Source organism: Rhinatrema bivittatum, chromosome 17, assembly GCF_901001135.1.
Source record: "Rhinatrema bivittatum chromosome 17, aRhiBiv1.1, whole genome shotgun sequence".
NCBI lineage: Eukaryota > Metazoa > Chordata > Amphibia > Gymnophiona > Rhinatrematidae > Rhinatrema > Rhinatrema bivittatum.
In genome coordinates, this window is record NC_042631.1 from 3,199,792 (window position 1) to 3,213,201 (window position 13,410).

At 46.0% G+C, this 13,410-nt stretch overlaps 1 long non-coding RNA gene across 4 annotated transcripts in view; it reads left to right on the forward strand.

Annotated features, from left to right (window-relative positions):
- The first annotated feature begins 518 nt into the window (after positions 1-518).
- Positions 519-13,410, forward strand: part of LOC115079523 — a 138,042-nt gene continuing 125,150 nt past the window's right edge. For all 4 annotated transcript variants that reach the window (XR_003853304.1, XR_003853302.1, XR_003853301.1 and 1 more), the window contains exon 1: positions 519-1,259. This is a non-coding gene — a long non-coding RNA (uncharacterized LOC115079523). The remainder of the gene's footprint in view (positions 1,260-13,410) is intronic.

Below are 13,410 nucleotides of genomic sequence, written 5' to 3' on the forward strand. Positions count from 1 at the left end.
CAGAACCGAGGGAGAGAGGCGGGCAAGGAAGGAAAGAGCTGGAAACCAGGTTAAAAAAAAGACCCAAACTGGAAGCGACGGGAACACTAAACGCTGCGCATAAAGACCTGGCCGACTGCAGAAATCCAGCAGCAATAACGACCCAAATGACTGAGCGATAAGTTACCTGCCTGCCCGCCGAAGCCTATGCAGGCAGAATGTGCACTGATAAAACAGGAGGTGGCAAATGCTTGGCCTATGGTGATGTGAGTCCAACCATTCTGGCCACAGCTGGAAGAAAGGCTGAAACTTGCTTGTAGCACAATAAGATAAGTTAAGAAGTTGCCATACAGGGTCAGACCCAAGGTCCATCAAGCCCAGCATCCTGTTTGCAACAGAGACCAAACCAGGCCACAAGAACCTGGCAATTACCCAAACACTAAGAAGATCCCATGCTACTGATGCAATTAATAGCAGTGGCTATTCCCTAAATAAACTTGATTAATAGCAGTTAATGGACTTCTCCTCCAAGAATTTATCCAAACCTTTTTTGAACCCAGCTACACTAACTGCACTCACCACATCCTCTGGCAACAAATTCCAGAGCTTTATTGAGCGTTGAGTGAAAAAGAATTTTCTACAATTTGTTTTAAATGTGCTACAGGACAGTGGACCACGGACAAGATAGCTCACAGCCAGCATAGAAGCATGGTAAGATGGACAAATGCAGATTCTATAGACAGGAACTGAACGGCTCTGCACCTTGTTGGTGGGTGCGACGTGCTGCTGTCAGAACACCTGTGTACAGAAGATGGCATGGCTCGTCCATTGGAAACCGTGTAAACTATACCAGGAAAGCACTGGGATCACAACCCAAAGAGAATTGTGGAAAATGAAAATGTTACGATCACCTGGTGTATTTCCAAGTGAACCAATAAGAATCTTGATGCTAGAAAACCATACATTGTGGTAAAGGGGAAAAGCACAAAAAGAGCATTGCTGATAGAAACGTCACTGCCAAGTGACTCTCCCAAGGAGTGCATGGCGAGAGAGAAGGTCCTGAAGTACCAAATGATGCAAGCAGAGGCCAAGAAAATGTGCAAAATGGCCCAGAAATGGTCTGAATTGTATTGGGTGCCACTGACCTGATGAAAAAGAGCTTCCAGACTCCCCTTGATATGTTGCCCTTGCATATCAGATGATGCACTCCAGAGGGAGAAATTAGGAGATCTTATCCAAAACAAAGCCTGGGCTGAAGCATGAGGTTCATTTCTGTCAAGGTATGTGTAAGTCTAAGCCACGTGGAGAGCCTGCCCAGCGTGGGCTTCTCAGGCTGTGCCAGTGAGGGGTGGGACATTGCCCATCCCACTTACAGAGAAGCCGGGCAGCACCACGTTTGCTTCGGACTGGGATGGGGCCATGAGATTTGGTCTTCATTTCCAGTACTGTGGCCATGGTACCAGCCTTTCTGCCATGCACTGTAGCTGTAAGTAGTATACAGTACAGATGTCAGGGTCCCACTGTTGCAATACACCTTACTGTACAGTGTCAGTACTGGGGGAGAGCTCATTATTATATGCTGGGGGGGGGGGAACCGTCTGATTCCAGTAGCTGCTAAAGTATCTACTATTTATTTATTTATTTTTCCGTACCGACATTCGGTTTGACTTATCACGCCGGTTTACATAAAACATGATGTCTAAGGCTCACCTTATAATGACATGATGCAGTGTAACAGATTAACTGCTACATATAACTGATTTCCAAAATAGAATATAGGTATAAATTTGCTTAACAGAAAATCTATTTAACAGAGATAGTTTCTGACTTGAGTTAACTATGTGCAGGAATGGAGGGGGGAATTGGAAGGGCTAGGGGATGGGGGTGAGCGGGGTGGAGGGGAGTGTCATTTGGGGGGAAAGGGTGGCAATGGCGGAATTATTTCTCTGGCGGGAATGCTTTCCGGAAGAGCCAGGCTTTGAGGTTCTTACGGAAGGTGGGTGTGGAGGGGTCGGTTCTGAGGGAGGGTGAGAGGTTGTTCCAGAGGTGAGGGCCTGCTATGGATGTGGCGCGTTCTCTTGTGGAGACTCGACGTACTTCCTTGATGGAGGGGGTGGGGAGTAAGCCTGTATTGGTTGAGCGGAGATTTCTGGTGGGGTTGCAAGGGGTCAGAGGTAACCAGCTGGCTTTGTCATTGTGGATTGCTTTGTGTATGAGCATGAAAGTTTTGTATTGAGATCGGAACGGGATGGGCAGCCAGTGGAGTTGTTTGAGTACAGGTGTAATGTGATCTGTTTTCTTCTTATTTGTTAGAGATCGTGCGGCTGCATTTTGAAGAAGCTGGATGGGGCTTGAGGGTTGATGCGGGGAAGCCTGTTAGGAGGGCGTTGCAATAGTCTATTTTGGCGAAAAGGAGGGATTGCAGTCCGGTAGTCCGGGGGGTGGAGTAGAGGTTGAAGTTTCCTAAGGATTTGGAGATGGTAGAACCCTTCTTTTACCAGGGTCTTGATGTGCTGTTTGAAGTTCAGATCCTGGTCCAGCGGGACTCTGTTGTATTTGGACAGAGTTGTGGGGTCAGAGATGGATGTTGATGTATTTCTGGAGAGGTGAAGAATTTCCGTCTTACTTCGGTTGAGCGTCAGTGCCAGTTCGGTGAGGATGGAGGTTATGTCTGTCAGGTGTGATTCCCATCTGTTTAGAGTATTGTTGATGTTGTCTCTGATGGGGAGCAGGATCTGTACGTCGTCGGCGTATAGGAAGTAGGTGAGTCCTGTTTTGTCTAGGTATTTGGATAATGGCAGCATATAGACGTTGAAGAGGGTAGGGGATAGAGATGAGCCTTGTGGGACTCCCTGTGAGAGAGGGATTTTTTCTGATGTTGTGTTTTCCTGGGCTACTTTAAAAGATCTGTTGGTGAGGAAAGATTGAAACCATTGGAGAATGGTGCCACTGATGCCTATTTCTCTTAGTCTGTGAATCAGGATCTTATGGCTGACGGAGTCAAATGCGGCGGAGATGTCCAGTAGGACTAGGAGGAAGGATGTACCTTTGTCGAACCCTCGTAGTATTGTGTCTGTGAGCACTAGGGAGCAGCAGAATGAAATGGATGAAGGCACTTTTTTCTTTATAGGACCTAGCTAGCTTGAAAAGCCTTCTTTGCAGATGTTCTGCGTTGTTACCGCTCCATAAGGCGTGGGTTTGTGGCGAGTGCATGAATTTGTGCTACGAGATAGGAATACTTTCAAACACTTCTAAGCGGTATCAAGAATTCCCCTTCCCAGGTTTACTTTTTCACAGTCCCGCTTAGGGTGTGAGAAGACAGCGGAGAGTGACACCTTCCCTCCCCAATTTATAGAGAAAATAGCTGTTAAAAAATGAGGTTCTCCTGGGAAGGGTGCATTTCAGGAGTCCAGAAAAGGTGCACTGCTCCCTGTTGAAAGAATAAGAAAATCCTGATAACTATGGTGATGGATAAGAGCTTTAAGTTAGTTCAGTCGAAGCAAGTAATCCTTGCCCTGGCAGCCTGCTGGAGTTGGAAACTTTCAGACACGGGAGGTGTACGAGGGATGCATAGGAGACGCTCCATTATCTGTCATGGCAGGATTCGGTCAGGAGAGGGCGCCCCGCATCTTGTCATCTCCCTTGTATGCATCGTAAGGAAGCTGAGGCGGGACATTGGTTCATCTTAAGGTACAGAGATTCTGATCATGCTAAAAACTCAAACCTGTTAATGAGGAAGGAAGGGAATTAGCGGGTGGAAAAATACTGAGGAAGAAGGAAGGGGAGAGAAAAGAGTGGATGAGGAGGAATCCCGGAAGTGCCACCCAGCACTTATTCTGCACCAGTGTGCCCTCCCCTATCAGAGTCCTCACAGCCTGAAAGTTTGGTGGGGATAGGAGAAACAAAATAATTATTAAGGACTCACACACAAAGTGAGCTCAAAAGCCTTCGCCTCCTTCGGAAAGGAAGCTAAAACAAAACAGCGAGAGACAGAGGAAGAGAACAAGATTGCAAAGGCCGATTTCTTTATTTAATAATATTTACGGATCGCTTCACTGATTTAAAAAAAATCACCCGAGGCGATGCTTTCTCTGGCGACACAAAATCTCCACAGGCCTGCTGTCCTGTTGGTAGGATGCAGCTTACTCCGGGGCGCTCTCTTGCGCCTCAGGCAGGCCAGACTCTCACCTGCAGTCGGGGGCTGCTGGCGGGCAGTGGGAGCTGGCACAGGAGCCCGCATTACCCGAGAAGCTGCAGCACTGGACACGACTTAGGGCCACAAACGGGGAGGGGGAGGGGCTTTCGAGGAAGCTGCTGCATGAGTGGATGGGATGGGGCCGTGTTGGGCCTTGCAGTGCGGCAGGTAGGTTTTGGGAGCCGATGGCAAGGAGGAGAGGTGTGGAGGTGGCACATTGTTCCCTTTGCTGGGGAGGGTAGAAGGGCTGGGGATCCCTGCCAGCCCCAGACTGTTCATCTAGGAGGGGCCTGGAGAGCCCCGCAGCTTCGTAAGACTCAGACGGCACAGAGAACACAGAAAGAAAGGCCACAGGTGAGATACTGGAAGCAGGAAACGGGCTGAGGCCGAGCAGCGCCGCTCAGTGACAGGGAGAGGCACTGGAAGGCCCACGTCCTGTGCTCAGTTTCTTTCCTGCTGCAGTCTGGCTTTCCTCTAACTAAAGCCACTCCAGTCTTCCCTGAATTCTTCTACTAAAGCCATGATGGGACAGTGCTTGCTCATCCAGCCCTCTTCATGAACCTCCTGCTTTAGTGACCGAACCCTAAAACTCTGACGGCAGCGTCCCCGGACGCAATGGGGCAGAGAGCAGCTTTATCCCCACGCGAGGCGGCTCTGGGATTGCGGGGCCATTTCTGATCCTCTCACTTTCCAGTTCTGACAGGGCTGCGACAGGAGCTGAGCTGGTACCGCATTGCCGCGATGCCCCACGCTTACTGCCTCGAGGACAGCAGTAACGGCAGCTTCTGGTGGGTCCCACTCGCAGCCCTGCACCAGACAAATAGTGGGATCATAGTCAGATCTTTTAAATAAGAGCAACACAGTGCGGCCGCCTGAGAGAAGAATCATTTACCACAAGAAGTCCCTTCTTAATCAAAGGCCTTATATATATATATAATTCAGATCCTCATCAAGAAAGTGTTTGTGTTTCTGTTAGGAATTGTACAAGTCTCCAAGAACAACAAAGAATTGCCTTGGCTGAGGCAGCGTCTGCTGGCTGTCACTGAAGGTGGGGCAGACAGGGCCAGGTTGCACCCTTGCCTTTTATTTATATACCGACGTGCATCAGTGATATCACATCGGCGTACATTGAACCAAAACATTACGCTGAAGTAGCGTTTGACGAGGAACGTGGAGGATAAATATATAAGAGCCTCAGAATTATATATGATACTTACAGGCTAACATCAGGGTTATATATAATATTTACAGGATACATTAAACAGAATATTACACTGGGGTACCCAGGGGTTGGGGAGAAATATGTGCAAGGTATAAGACTGAAGTGTGCAAACGAAGAAATTAGCTCGGAGCAGTTAAGAGAAAGAGTAAGCTAGGGAGGGCAGAGGTGTAAGATTTAGGTGTAAGCCTGTGTGAAAAGCCACGTTTTTAGTTTTTGCTTGACGTTTTTTGGGCACAATTCCTGGCGTAGATCTGCAGGCATTGAATTCCAGCTAAGGAGAGCGCGCGTGCTTTTGAGGTTGCAAGGTTGGTGAGTTTGGGGGAGGGTGTGCGTATGGTGCAAGGTATTGGTTTCTGGTCGGTCTGGAGGAGGAGGAGTGGAACTGCGGGGCGTCCTTAAACCAGTTCACGTCGGGGTTGTGGAGAGCTCTATGTATGATAGAAAGAGCCTTGTATTGTACGCGGGAAGCGATCGGTAGCCAGTGTAACTCTTTTAAGACAGGTGTTATGTGCTCATTGCTGCATGTATTGCTCAGGATTCGGGCGGCTGTGTTCTGCAGAATTTGAAGTGGGTGGATGGAGTTTTTGGGTAAACCTATGAGGAGAGAGTTACAGTATTTATTTATTTATTTAACAGTTTTTTATACCGACCTTCATAGTAAATAACCATATCGGATCGGTTTACATTTAACAAGGGTATAACTGAAGTAACAATTTAGGTAAACTATACAAAAGATAAGAATAAGTCAAAGTTACAATCAACAAGGAATAGAGAACTTGGAAGCTTAAAACAAAAGTAGTTGATTTTGGAAAAAAAAGCATAGTTTGTAGGACCGTGTGAAAGTCCGAGAAATGTAGCAGGGTTGAAGTTTCTTTAGGGTGTGTATCTTAAAGAAGCATTCTTTAAGTGTTGAGTTGATGAATTTCTTTAGGTTGATTTGATTGTCTAGACTAGAGTGACCCCTAAATCTGGTACCTGTTGGGAGAACGAGATAAGGTGAGGAAGCGAGTGATGTAGGGAGAGGGCGTTGGGGTAGGTTGGTGAGGAAATAAGCATGAGCTCAGTTTTTATGGTGTTAAGGGCGAGATGAATGCTAGTTAAGAGCTTGTTGATTGACATTAGCGTGGATTCCCAGATGTTGATGGCTTTAGGGAGAGAGTCAGTAATAATTAATTAATTAATTTATATATTTTATATATATATATATATATATATATAAATTTATATATTTATTAATAGTTAATTAATTAATTTAATTAACTCAGATCACCCTACAGGATAATCAACAATTTTGACAACCCATCAATTTTACAATCTCTTTTAAATTGGTAGGCTTACCCATTATTTTCCAATGTTAAATTACTATCGCCTTTTCCTCTGTTCCAAGTTGTATTATGTCCCTGTTTTATTGTAACTGCAGTTTTTTTCTTTTCTTTTAGCACTTGTTAATGTTTTTATTATTTTATTGTTGTCACTCCTTGTTAATTGTAAACCGGCATGATGCGATTCCCTTCGCGAATGCCGGTACAGAAAAAACTCAAATAAATAATAGGGATGAGAATTTGCACATCGTCTGCGTAGATATAGTGGGGGAGATTGAGATCAGATAGGAGTTGACAGAGCGGTAGGAGGTATACATTAAAGAGGGTAGATGACAGGGAAGAATCTTGCGGGACACCTTGGTTAAGGGGGATTTCTTTAGACTCATGGTTTCCAATTTTGACTTTGAAGTTTCTGTTGCTGAGATAGGATCTGAACCAACCGTGGGCAACTCCAGTTATTCCAATCGCATTAAGCTTGCAAAGAGATATCGGAAGACCCTTGTTACACTTGCAGCATTGCTGTAGGAGTACCCGAGTAATTCCAGGCTGCAGGGTGGCCAGTCTGCCCGAGTAATACAACACTTAGGACATTATTATAAATATAGCAAGGTAATACCCACCTTCAGTGTGCCACTGTAGGAATAGCAGGGGAATTACTAGACCCTTGTGTTATCTGGAGAAATTAAAAACAAAAAAAGTGAGTCCTGTGACCCAGTGCAGACATCGGACACTTATGTGGGGCATCCTTTGCCTTGAGAGCTCACTTTCTATGCAAGGAGGGAGCATTCAGTGCCAGCGTCAGTGATGAGACGGCACTGCCCTCAGTGTAAGTGAGACTGGTGTGCTGGGCACGGGGGGAGAGGGGAGCAGGTGGCTCCAGCACACGTTTCCTGCTTGATGCATGATGAGACAGTCTGTGCTGTCTGTTCTCCTGCCTTCTCCACAGTTCTGGACATCCAGGATGAAACGTCTCCTCTCAAGTTCTGAATCTGGAGTTGCCTTTCTCCCATGTCCTGGCTCTCTGGAGAACCTCACTAAGGGTGAATGCAGGGCTTCCTGTCTCTGCACTTAGCAGTCTGCCCTCCTGTGCTCTGGATCTGGAGCAGATTTCTCCTTCTCAGGAGTCGCAGATGCAGTGAAACGTTTTAGGTCAGGGTACAACACTTGCTGCCTGGGCTGCCCCAGGAGAGTGCACTCTGCAGTCTCTTTTTAAGATGACAGCGTGCGTTTTTTCCTTTCTTAACAATATTACTGACTAACTCCGGGAGGTGCAGCACAATATAAGGAGTGAACAGAAAGCCCCTAGCGGAGCTCTCACAGTTAAACCAGCCTACAGCTCACTTGAAAAGGTTCCCTTGCAGTTCTCGGGCTCCTGTTAATCCTTTCCTTTCACTTATGGCCCCCTGAAGAGAGCGAGCTCATCTCCTCCTGTATCTCACGGCTTCTTCACCAGGAGCCTGTGAAAGGATTGCTGAGGAATCAAATGCAGATACCTTGCAGTACAGGAGGAGGGGGGCCAAGGAATATTTACAACAGGGGAGGGGTCCTTTGAAGTAAAAAGATGGAGAACCCCTGATATCTGCATTAATAACCGGCTAAGTCCCTGGAGAGGAGGAAGGGAGACCCCTGCAGGCCAGAGAGGGCTGTCTCACCCCTCCATGACGGATATCACCAAGACGTCTGCATTAATGACCGGCTAAGTCCCTGGAGAGGAGGAAGGGAGACCCCTGCAGGCAGGGTTTTTATTGTAGCCTGTGGCCAACAATCGGAGACTGCACTGCCACGAGAAGTGCGTCAGTGATGAAACATGAGGAAGGAGGTGGTGAGGACAAGAAAATAAATCATGCAGGACACCATTTATGGGGTGAGCCAGCTTGAGTGAATGTGATGTTGCAGCTGATACAAAACCCTGTCCGCATTTCTGACTCTGCGTGTAAAAGCCCCGTGTTATAGTCACTGCATATATCAGCTGCTACCTTGCGCTATGTCAGGATACCACGTGCAACCTTAATTCTGGCAAATTAAAGTTCTCCTGAAGCAGAAGTTCTTGGCAACTCCCAAACAGCAGTCTGGCCCTTCTCACAAATATTTACTTTTGAACATTTGCGCTATCTCCAGAAGGATCATGAAATTCAAGGAAAGAGCAATTCCTGGCCACAATTCTTTGGCAAAAGCAGATTAACATGCAAAAGGAATAAGACTTTCTGTATTTCTCAGATTTAGGGTTTTAGGAACATATGTGCAACACAACCAGATGATTAGCCAATACCAAAAAAGGGTTCTATTCGCAAAAAATCAGTGCTGCAAATGGAAAACCCCTCTGCTCTAGGCAACATTGTAAAACCTCTAACTACAGCCCTGAAATCTCTAACTCACATTGTAAAATTTCAAATATCACAAACTGTCCTACTGACTACCTTTTCTCGTGTAGATGCCACCACCATCACACGCATATTGCACACAATGAAAATGTCCTTTTCACCCTTTAACCCCTGTTCTGGTCACTACTGAAAAGCCTTAAGTGACCATGCCAGTGACTTCCTTTCTCAACTTGTAAACCAATCTCTCACCTCTGGAATGTGTCCCGAGTTATTTAAACAAACATCTATCCTTCCTATTCTGAAGAAAAAAATGAAGACATTACAAATCTCAACAATTTACGTTCAATAGCATCACTTACAACATTAGCAAAATTAACTGAATCAGTGGCCTTACATCAGCTCACAAATTATTTAAGTGATAATGACCGCCTTCATTCAAATCAACACGGATTTCGCAAAGGCATGGCACAGAAGCCTTATTACACTATAATTAGAGGTTTCAATGCCAATACTGATTACATTTTAGTATTACTAGACATTTCAGCTGCTTTTGATACATTAAACCACCAAATCCATCTTTCGGTCTGACAGATATTGCTCTAAACTGGTTTCACTCTTATTTAACTAATCGATCATATCAAATAAATATTGACCCTCATTCCTCTGACTGGTATTACTCTACCTCTTCTGGTGAACCCCAGGGATCCTCCCTTTCTGCTATTCTCTTCAACATCTATTTGTTACCCTTATGTCATATACTCAATAGCCTTGGTATCCAATTTAAAATTTATGCAGATGACATCCAGTTCTTCATACCATACTCTTCATCATGGACCATGGCACTCTCCACTGTCTATTTATACATTAAAACCATCAATACCAGGCTGTCCAATAATCGCCTCAACTGAATACATCAAAAACTGAAATTCTTCACCTCTCCATAATTCCCCAATCTGCCTGCAGTCCCCCATCACATCTGTCTCTGGTCGGCATATCTATTCCTATAGTATCCAAAGCACGTAACCTTGGGGTAATCTTAGATTCAAGCTTATCAATGTCTCATCACATCTCTACAACAGTGAAAAACTCCTTTTACAAACTTCATATGTTAAAACGTCTTCGTCCCTTACTATTCCCAGATGACTTTCACACAGTATTACAATCTCATCTTCACTGGGATAGACTATTGCAATGCCCTCCTACTTGGCCTCTACGACAATGCACTGTATCCTCTACAGTTATTTCAGAACTCTGCGGCGCGCATCTTGACTGGTGCCTCTCGAAAAGTACACATCACCCCGATCTTATACTCCCTACATTGGCTTCCCATTCAGTACAGAATACAATACAAAACTCTCTCCATTATACATAACTTGATACTCGACAACTCATCCACATGGTTATGCATGCAGCTTCGCATTTATCAAGATAGCAGACATTTATGATCTTTATATAAAAACCTATTAGAAATTCCGACTGTTCAACTAACCAGGCTTGACATCACTAGAAGATGTGCCTTCTCAGTTACTGGCCCTTCAATCTGGAACTCCATCCCAGATTATCTAAGGCAGATATCATCACATAAAGAATTAAAAAAAAAACCTAAAGACATATTTATTTTCAGTAGCTTTCAATTCACTTACCTCTACACTATAAATTCCTCCACACTTCTTCAGCATCTAATTAGCACATATCAGTACCTGTGTTTACCAGCTTAGACCCCATGGCACTGTATCTGTATATTGTATTATTGATTTTTTCTTTGGTTTTATATGCTTTTATTGTATTATGTTTTATGTTGTTTTAATTATGTATGTTACTCAATTTGTGAACCGTTTTGACCGACGTATGTTGTAAAAGCAGTATTTAAACATTTTTAAATAAATAACTAAGTATACAAAAATGAATGGAAAATTATATATAAAACACAATGTCATACCGAATATAGAGCAAAAATAATCCCACACAATATAATGCCATTCCGTTAACAATTATTAGCCAGGTAGAGTTGGATGACTCATAGAAACATAGAAGTGACGGCAGAAGAAGACCAAATGGCCCATCCAGTCTGCCCAGCAAGCTTTCACAGTTATTTTTCTCATACTTATCTGTTACTCTGACCGCTGAGGTCAGGGCCTTTATTTGTAACATTTTGGTTCCAATTCCCTTCCACCCCCACCAACGATGCAGACAGCAGTGCCGAAGCTGTATCTAAGTGAAGTATCTTGCTAATTGGTTTGGGGTAGTAACTGCCGTAATAAGCAAGCTGCTCCCACGCTTGTTTACCCTGCTTGTGCAATTCAGTCCTTGTTGGTTGTCTGAATATAAATCCTCTTTACTTCATTCCCCCCTGTTGTTGAAGCAGTGAGTTGCACTGGATATGTATTCCAAGTGAAGTATTAGGCTTAATTGATTCGGGGTAGTAATGCCGTAACAAGCAAGCTACACCCATGCTTATTTGTTTACCCAGACTATGTAATTCATTCCTTGTCTCCATTTCATACTTCTGGGAATGAGCAAAAGGAAATGGATCGTCCAGTCAGGATCTGCTGGGTACTTCCAAGTCACCTGAACTGACCAATGTCAGAGAGAGGATGCAGGGCTCAATGGCCCATTGGTCTGACCCAGCATAGCACGTTTTATTTTTATATATTCATATATGCACACACATGCAAAAACACACACAGGATTATACACATAACACATTCATATACAGAGACAAAAAAATCCCCCCTCACACTTATTCATACAAAGTCACACGCTCACTACTGTGCAATGTCAGTATCTCCTCTATGCCATGTGAGTTTAAAGCCAGGCTGCACCCCCTCTCTGTGGGTGCACTTCCTTCTCCTGACCAGATCTACCCTCACTGCTAAGAGCTGAAGTTTCAGAGAACACACAATTACCACCTTTGGTTGGCATTCTGGGCCAGCGGTCCTCACCCAGAGTGCACAGGCTCCCCATCAGTACTGCATTATATGGCACCACCCTAGTTCCAGGGGCCTCCAAAGGTTTAATAAGGCATGAAGATGACCTCATTATTGCCACATGAGTGAAGGCCATCCTATGGAAGAAAAGGACTATTTTCCATGCATTCTGCTGGCCGCCACTATGACAGCAGAACTCACTACTTTGACCAGTGCCATTACATGCACTTTGACAATTGTCCCTCCCATTGATTCGCACCTGACCCCCCCCCCCCCCCCCCCCCCAATTGCCTCTCGGTTAGACCATGGAACAGGTAGGTAATGTATCTTATCTGGGGACAGGCCCTAATGCCTGGACCTGGCTGCTGGGTTTGCCTTCTCCTCCATCTCCATCCAGAGCCAGCAGCTGCTGGGCCTGACACAAGCCTTCGGCTGCAGCAGAAGGGTCTGATCCCCACCTTTAGGGTGCGCTGCAGCTGCCCAAGCTTTGTCATTAGCAGCAGAGGCAGAAGGGTCTGATCCCCACCTTTAGTGTATCCTGCAGCTGCCCAAGCTTTGTCCTTAGCAGCAGAGGCAGAAGGGTCTGATCCCCACCTTTAGTGTGCGCTGCAGCTGCCCAAGCTTTGTCCTTAGCAGCAGAGGCAGAAGGGTCTGATCCCCACCTTTAGTGTGCGCTGCAGCTGCCCAAGCTTTGTCCTTAGCAGCAGAGGCAGAAGGGTCTGATCCCCACCTTTAGGGTGCGCTGCAGCTGCCCAAGCTTTGTCCTTAGCAGCAGAGGCAGAAGGGTCTGATCCCCACCTTTAGTGTGCGCTGCAGCTGCCCAAGCTTTGTCCTTAGCAGCAGAGGCAGAAGGGTCTGATCCCCACCTTTAGGGTGCGCTGCAGCTGCCCAAGCTTTGTCCTTAGCAGCAGAGGCAGAAGGGTCTGATCCCCACCTTTAGTGTATCCTGCAGCTGCCCAAGCTTTGTCGTTAGCAGCAGAGGCAGAAGGGTCTGATCCCCACCTTTAGGGTGCGCTGCAGCTGCCCAAGCTTTGTCCTTAGCAGCAGAGGCAGAAGGGTCTGATCCCCACCTTTAGTGTATCCTGCAGCTGCCCAAGCTTTGTCGTTAGCAGCAGAGGCAGAAGGGTCTGATCCCCACCTTTAGGGTGCGCTGCAGCTGCCCAAGCTTTGTCATTAGCAGCAGAGGCAGAAGGGTCTGATCCCCACCTTTAGTGTATCCTGCAGCTGCCCAAGCTTTGTCCTTAGCAGCAAAGGCAGAAGGGTCTGATCCCCACCTTTAGGGTGCGCTGCAGCTGCCCAAGCTTTGTCCTTAGCAGCAGAGGCACTGCTTGCCCCCTCTGACCAGCAACGCAGCCAACTCCAGGGTGGAAGGAGGGGGCCAGAGTGGCTGCCTCAGCTGTTGATGGGGTTCAGGCAGGAGTGGTCATGATGAGCAGCTTAAAAA